This window comes from Aegilops tauschii, chromosome 3 (assembly GCF_002575655.3).
Source record: "Aegilops tauschii subsp. strangulata cultivar AL8/78 chromosome 3, Aet v6.0, whole genome shotgun sequence".
In the NCBI taxonomy this organism is placed as follows: Eukaryota; Viridiplantae; Streptophyta; class Magnoliopsida; order Poales; family Poaceae; genus Aegilops; species Aegilops tauschii.
Window position 1 is genome coordinate 564,954,149 of NC_053037.3, and position 6,775 is coordinate 564,960,923.

Genomic DNA, 6,775 nt, shown 5'->3' on the forward strand with positions numbered 1-6,775 from the left:
TTTGATTGCCGTGATTTGCAATTTGTGTGTGGGGGAGCTCTCGTGCAGTTACGTTGTTGCCAGGTGCTACATTCTCCCGTGATTGTTTAAGCGAAGGTTCTCGAAAACAGCATAGTCATTTATGTTGCTTCTATTAGGAGGGATTTAGGCATGCGAAAGTCCCTTAAAATCGAGACAAATCCTACGTTGGAACCATCTCGATGTTCTTCGCCAGCTTCGTCGCATCGATCCTGTGTATATACTATTGGATCTTGAAGCCCCAAGTAATTTTCTGTTCCCATGATTATTTAGCAAATGCAAAAAACATTTTCGATTATATTATATGTATATTGTTGGGTAGTAGTTTTTCCCACTAGATCTGAACATTAGGAAGGATATATCTTGTAGCTGGCCAGATTCAGAATCATGTCGTGATCTCTTAAGGGCCTAATGATTGTTGTTGTTTATTCCTTTCAAAAATTAAAACTCCTAGGTGATTATCGTAACTATCATAATTGTACAAGCAAGATTATCAGAATAACTAAGCAACTATTTCTTCGGATTAAGTATAGAGTTTAGGGTGGGGTTTTTTTTGCGGATTTATAGTGCCTATTCTTTTAGGAGATTTATAGTGCCTAATTTGAATCAACAAGGTCGATGATATTGCAAGGCTTGAAATTTTAGACTCACTTTCTATGCCAAGCTGGAAAATTGACATGTCTTATGATTATATATGCAGCCAGTATTTTTTTTGAAATGCCAGTGGCAACGCATCCGTTACATGTTTTAAGACCTTCGGCGTGAAATTTTCATACTAATTACATATATTGTTTGTGCAGGATGGGTATGAGTTGAGGAAGCGGTTTTTATTATACTTGCTAAAACATCGTGGGAATGAAGCTAAAGACAACTTTCCTGATATTGTGAAAGAATTTCTTAAGCGCATCATCTACATATTGATAGTTTTGTAATAGATGTTTAGTTGGAACATCGCTCAGTTTGTTACATGGACATGTCATTAACCTTTCTTTTTGTTATCAATTTACATTGCAAAAAAGGACTTTAATTATTCAATAATTATGTTTGTGTTATATTATTTGTACGTGTGAAATTTAACATGTAACTCTTGCAAACTATTTCAAGAGCCCGTGGCAACTCACGGGCACTCTATAGTTCTTATAGGAGGTGAGAAGAATCGAACCCGGGCCGGCGACAACAACCTTTGTGTTGTCTACCACTCCACCCAAAAGTACTTTTGAAGAGAACAAATTGCATCCAAATTACACTCACAATCTAACGTTAGCGTCAATCTTTCCTTTTTGCACGTTGATATTGGATGAGCATGCATATATTCCAATATATGTATCCCGATAGATACTCCAGTAGATAGATAGATGGATAGATAGTCCTAGCAAGTTGCAAACACTCCAGCTAGGAGTATATTTCTTTACTTGCCTGCTTAACTGAATTTTTAACATTCAATGTACTATTGATGAACTACTCCAAAAAAAATCATGTCGATCAACTCTTTCGGTTGGGTTAAATTATGCAAAACACTATTTAATTGGGTTAAATTATGGAATGCCAACTGTCACATCTAAGCTATGCAAAACATCACAATCTTCCTCCTTCATTTTTTATTCTCCAAAACAGAGCAATAGTTGTTTTTCTTTTTTGCAGAAGCAAAGTTTGTTGTGGAGTACACTTTTTTTTTGACTGCAATGTTGTGGAGTACACTTTATATCAAGCAACTATCCAGACTACATTTTATATCAACCAATTTATACTCCAGCGACTATACAGCAACTATCCAGACTACACTTTATGTTCCAGCACCGGACGCACAATCATATTAACTGAATTTTTAACATTCATAGTGCAGTGTCGATTAGCTTCAGTAATGTACACTCAGTTGTACAATGGCAATGGCAGGTTAAGCAAGAAGAATTACGCAGAGGGGGCAGCCCGGGAGTAATTTACTTGGAGCTTGGATTTGCCTCGCGGTATCTGCAAATCACAAATAATGGAACGAACAAGAACTTGTTTGGTTAATCGGAGTTCAGTTGGTTCCCTGAAAAGAAATTGCTGTAAGTGGAAACAGACCCCTGTACACGAGCGGGACGGAGAGGGACTTGCAGACCTTGGGTGGGAGATGGCGAGGGTGCGGCTGATGAGGAGGCCGAAGGGCACGTTGCCGGTGAGGATGAGGCACGCGCAGTCGAGCCGGTGCTGCTCCGGTCGCCTCTCCTCTCCCAACGCCTGCAGGTATTTGGCCGGCATCGCCTCCTTCCTCTTCTGTTGGGGTCTAGCCGAACCCTAGCTGGCCATAGCTCACCCTCTCTCTCGCGCCGTCTCTCTGGCACCAACCGAAAAAGAAGAAAGTGTTGGAATTTTGCTAGTAGGCCATTGGCCCAAAGCACAACTAAAATTCTGAAATTCTCTTGGCCCATTCATGCACACATGTAAGTGGAGTGAGTGAGACTAGAGTTTAGTCTCACCACGGAAGTTGAGAGAGACTTGCATCTCTTTATAAGGTGAGCTCTTCTACCACTTGTATGAGCATGAGAAGAGGAGACCTACATGCGCGCTCCTCCGCCTCGCCTTGCCTCGTCACGACGCGGGTTGCGAGATTGAGCCGAGCCGAGGACAGAGCTATGCACGTTGTCTATATTTTTGCTGCTCGGGAAAATTAATGAGTCATCGTATGGTTTCTCACCACCGTTCCCAGATCATTGCGCCGCCAAGCAAGTCTTCTCCATCCCTCCTTTCGGCGTGCACCGGGAGAAGGGACAGCAGGCCTCCGGAACCCCGCCTCTCGTGATACTGTACGGGAGAGGGGCGATCAGGTTTTTGGGGAGCGCACTCGCGCGACTGCTGGCAGCGACGACTTCGCGAACGACCTCGGCAACCTCATCCTCGACGACATGGGCGACAACGTCAACGCCGGCGGTGCTGCTCCCGCTGCACAGTATGTGATTCTATCATTCTTGTTCGAGATCGTGGTAGAATTCATGTTTCTGGTATGTGCCCTAGATGTGGTCTGTTCATCTACTATGCTAGTTCGCATGATTAGTTTAATCTCTACTATTACTGTCATGATCTATTTCCTATTTATTCGGATTAAATCTCGTAGTAATTTGCTCATATTTCCAACAATCCAAAAACCTGATTATAGGCAATTTACTCCGAGTAGTTTTACTGCGCATCTGAAGCCGCCTGCCTTTAAGGGGGCGCACTATAAGAGGTGGCGCACGAGAGCAGTCTACTGGTTTCAGACCATGGGCTGCTATGACTCCACCAAGGGCAAGCCTGAGGGCGATCTTAATCCAGCACAACCGGAAGCTTTTGAGAAGATCGATACTCTCTTTAAAGGCGCTCTTCTGAGTGTTCTGGATGATTCCATTGTGGATTCGTATATGTCGTTTGAAAACGGCAAGGACATGTGGGCTGCGCTCGAGGCCAAGTTTGGTGCCTCGGATGCCGGCAGCGAGTTGTACGTCATGGAGCAATTCTATGACTACAAGATGTCTGATGAACGCTCTGTTGTAATGCAGGCTCATGAGATACAGTCGCTCGTAAAAGAACTTGAGTACTTCAAGTGTGTGTTGCCGGACAAATTTGTTGCCGGAGGCATCATTGCCAAGCTTCCACCTTCGTGGAACAATTTTGCTACTTCCCTGAAACACAAGAGACAGGAGTTTTCCGTTGCGGATCTCATTGGCACTCTTGATGTTGAAGAGAAGGCGAGAGCAAAGGACACACGTGCTTGAGGTGCTGAGGGAGCTTCTAGTGCCCACATGGTATAGAAGAAGAACTTCCAGCCCAACAAGTTCAAAAACAACAAGAACAAAACTCAGGGCAAAGGCAAGTTTGATACAAAGAATAAGCCATCACATTCTACCAACTTCAAGAAGAATTCTCATAAGAAGGGGAAGGGACTTTGCCATGTCTGCGGTGATCCTAATCACTGGGCTCCGAAGTGTCCTAACCGCTTTGAGGAGCGCGAACATGAGAAGAGCGGCAAGTCCGCTAATGTTGTCATCGGTGATACTGATATGAAGGAATCAGGGTACGGTATTTTTTCTACCATCCTTTCAGTATTTCAATCCCCTTATTGGTTAATTGACACCGGTGCCAATGTACATGTTTGTGCGCCTCAATGTTTTCTTCTTACCAGGCCACAGGGACTTCTCCTGTGCTGATGGGGAACAGGTCACATGCCATCGTTTGAGGTGTTGGTACGGTCGATCTGAAATTTACTTCGGGGAAGAGCGTGCGTCTGAAGAACGTTCATCATGTGCCGTCCATCAATAAAAATCTCCTTAGCGGTTCCCGTTTATGTCAAGATGGTTTTAAGTTGGTTTTCGAGTCCAATAAAGTTGTAATTTCTAAGTATGGACAATTTGTTGGAAAAGGCTATGAGAGCGGATGCTTGTTCCGCCTGTCTTTGTCAGATATTTGCACTAAAGTTATTAATAATGTTTGCCACAATAATGAGTCTGATATTTGGCATTCACGACTTTGTCATATTAACTTTAGTTGCATGACGCGGCTAGCCAATATGAATTTAATTCCGAAAATCTCTACTGTCAAAGGCTCCAAGTGCCAAGTATGTGTGCAAGCTAAGCAACCTCGCAAGTCCCATAAGACTGCAGAGGCAAGAGACTTGGCGCCACTAGAGCTTACACATTTTGATCTTTGTGAGATGAATGGCGTGTTGACAAAAGGTGGAAAGAGATACTACATGACGTTGATTGATGACTCCACTAGATATTGTTATGTGTATCTTCTGAAATCAAAAGATGAGGCTTTAACTTTCTTCAAAAACTATAAAGCTGAGGCAGAGAACCAACTTGATCGAAAAATTAAATGGCTTAGGTCCGATCGTGGTGGAGAGTATTTTTCCAATGAATTTGATCTGTTTTGTGCGGAACATGGTATAATCTATGAGAGGACGCCTCCCTACTCACCTCGGTCAAATGGGGTAGCCGAAAGAAAGAACCGAACTCTAACTGATATGGTTAACACCATGTTAGACACATCGGGTCTCTCCAAGGAATGGTGGGGGGAGGCGCTAATGACTGCATGTCATGTCCTAAACCGAGTTCCCACAAAGCATAAGACCATGACTCCATTTGAGGAATGGGAAAGGAAAAAATTGAAACTCTCTTACCTACGTACTTGGGGTTGTTTGGCGAAAGTCAATATACTAATTCCCAAGAAGCGCAAGCTTGCACCAAAAACCATGGATTGTGTTCTTCTGGGCTATGCTTTTCATAGCGTTGGCTATAGATTTTTGATAATAAAATCTGAGGTATACGACATGCATGTTGGTACGATTATGGAGTCGAATGATGCGACTTTCTTTGAGGACATATTTCCTATGAAGGATATGTCAAGTTCATCAAACCAGGATATACCTACTCCATCTAGTGAGGAATTCGCTGTAATTCCTGAACCCACCATTGCGATGGAACACGTTGAGAATCCTATTGAGGGTGGCAATGGAACTCCTATGAGGTGCAAGAGACAGAGGACTGCAAAGTCCTTTGGTGATGATTTCATTGTGTACCTTGTGGATGACACACCCAGGATTATTTCAGAAGCCTGTGCATCTCCTGATGCTGACTACTCGAAGGAAGCTGTTCGTAGCGAGATGGATTCCATCTTAGCTAACGGAACCTGGGAGATCACTGACCGTCCTTATGGGTGCAAACCTGTAGGATGTAAGTGGGTGTTCAAGAAGAGACTTAGACCCGATGGTACGATTGAAAAGTACAAGGCACGGCTTGTGGCTAAGGGTTATACCCAGAAAGAAGGTGAAGACTTCTTTGATACTTACTCACCCGTGGCTAGACTGACCACAATTCGGGTGCTACTCTCACTGGCTGCCTCACATGGTCTTCTCGTTCATCAAATGGACGTTAAGACGGCTTTCCTCAATGGAGAGTTGAAGGAGGAAATTTACATGGATCAGCCAGATGGTTTTGTAGTACCTGGTCAGGAAGGAAAGGTGTGCAAGTTATTAAAGTCTTTATATGGCCTTAAACAAGCTCCTAAGGAGTGGCATGAGAAGTTCGAAAGAACATTAACTGCTGCCGGCTTTGTAGTAAACGATGGTGACAAGTGTGTGTACTATCACCATGGTGGGGGCGAAGGAGTTATGCTTTGTCTGTATGTCGACGGCATACTGATCTTTGGAACCAAACTTGATTTAATCAAGGAGGTTAAGGATTTCTTATCTCGTTCCTTTGAGATGAAGGATCTAGTTGTAGCTGATGTTATCTTAAACATCAAGCTGTTGAGAGATGAGAATGGTGGGATCGCACTGCTTCAGTCTCACTATGTGGAAAAGGTCTTGAGTCATTTTGGGTATAGCGACTGCACGCCTTCTCCAACTCCCTATGATGCTAGTGTGTTGCTTCGAAAGAATTGACGGATTGCTAGAGATCAACTGAGGTATTCTCAGATTATTGGCTCGCTTATGTATTTGGCGAGTGCCACGAGGCCTGACATCTCTTTTGCTGTGAGCAAGCTGAGTCGGTTTGTGTCAAAACCAGGAGATGATCATTGGCATGCGCTTGAGAGAGTTATGCGCTATTTGAAAGGCACTGCGAGCTATGGGATTCACTACACCGGGTATCCAAGGGTACTGGAGGGTTATAGTGACTCAAACTGGATATCTGATGCTGATGATATTAAGGCCACAAGTGTTTATGTTTTTACACTTGGTGGTGGCGCTGTTTCCCGGAAGTCTTGCAAGCAGACCATCTTAACGAGGTCAACTATGGAAGAA

The 6,775-nt window shown here is 43.6% G+C and overlaps 1 long non-coding RNA gene across 1 annotated transcript; it reads right to left on the reverse strand.

Annotated features, from left to right (window-relative positions):
* Positions 1–1,643: 1,643 nt before the first annotated feature.
* On the reverse strand, positions 1,644–2,343 carry LOC141021054 (uncharacterized). Its single transcript, XR_012181064.1, has 2 exons — positions 2,120–2,343; positions 1,644–1,986 (listed from the first exon to the last, which is right to left on the reverse strand). It is a non-coding gene; the product is annotated as an uncharacterized lncRNA (long non-coding RNA).
* Between the last annotated feature and the right edge of the window lie 4,432 nt (positions 2,344–6,775).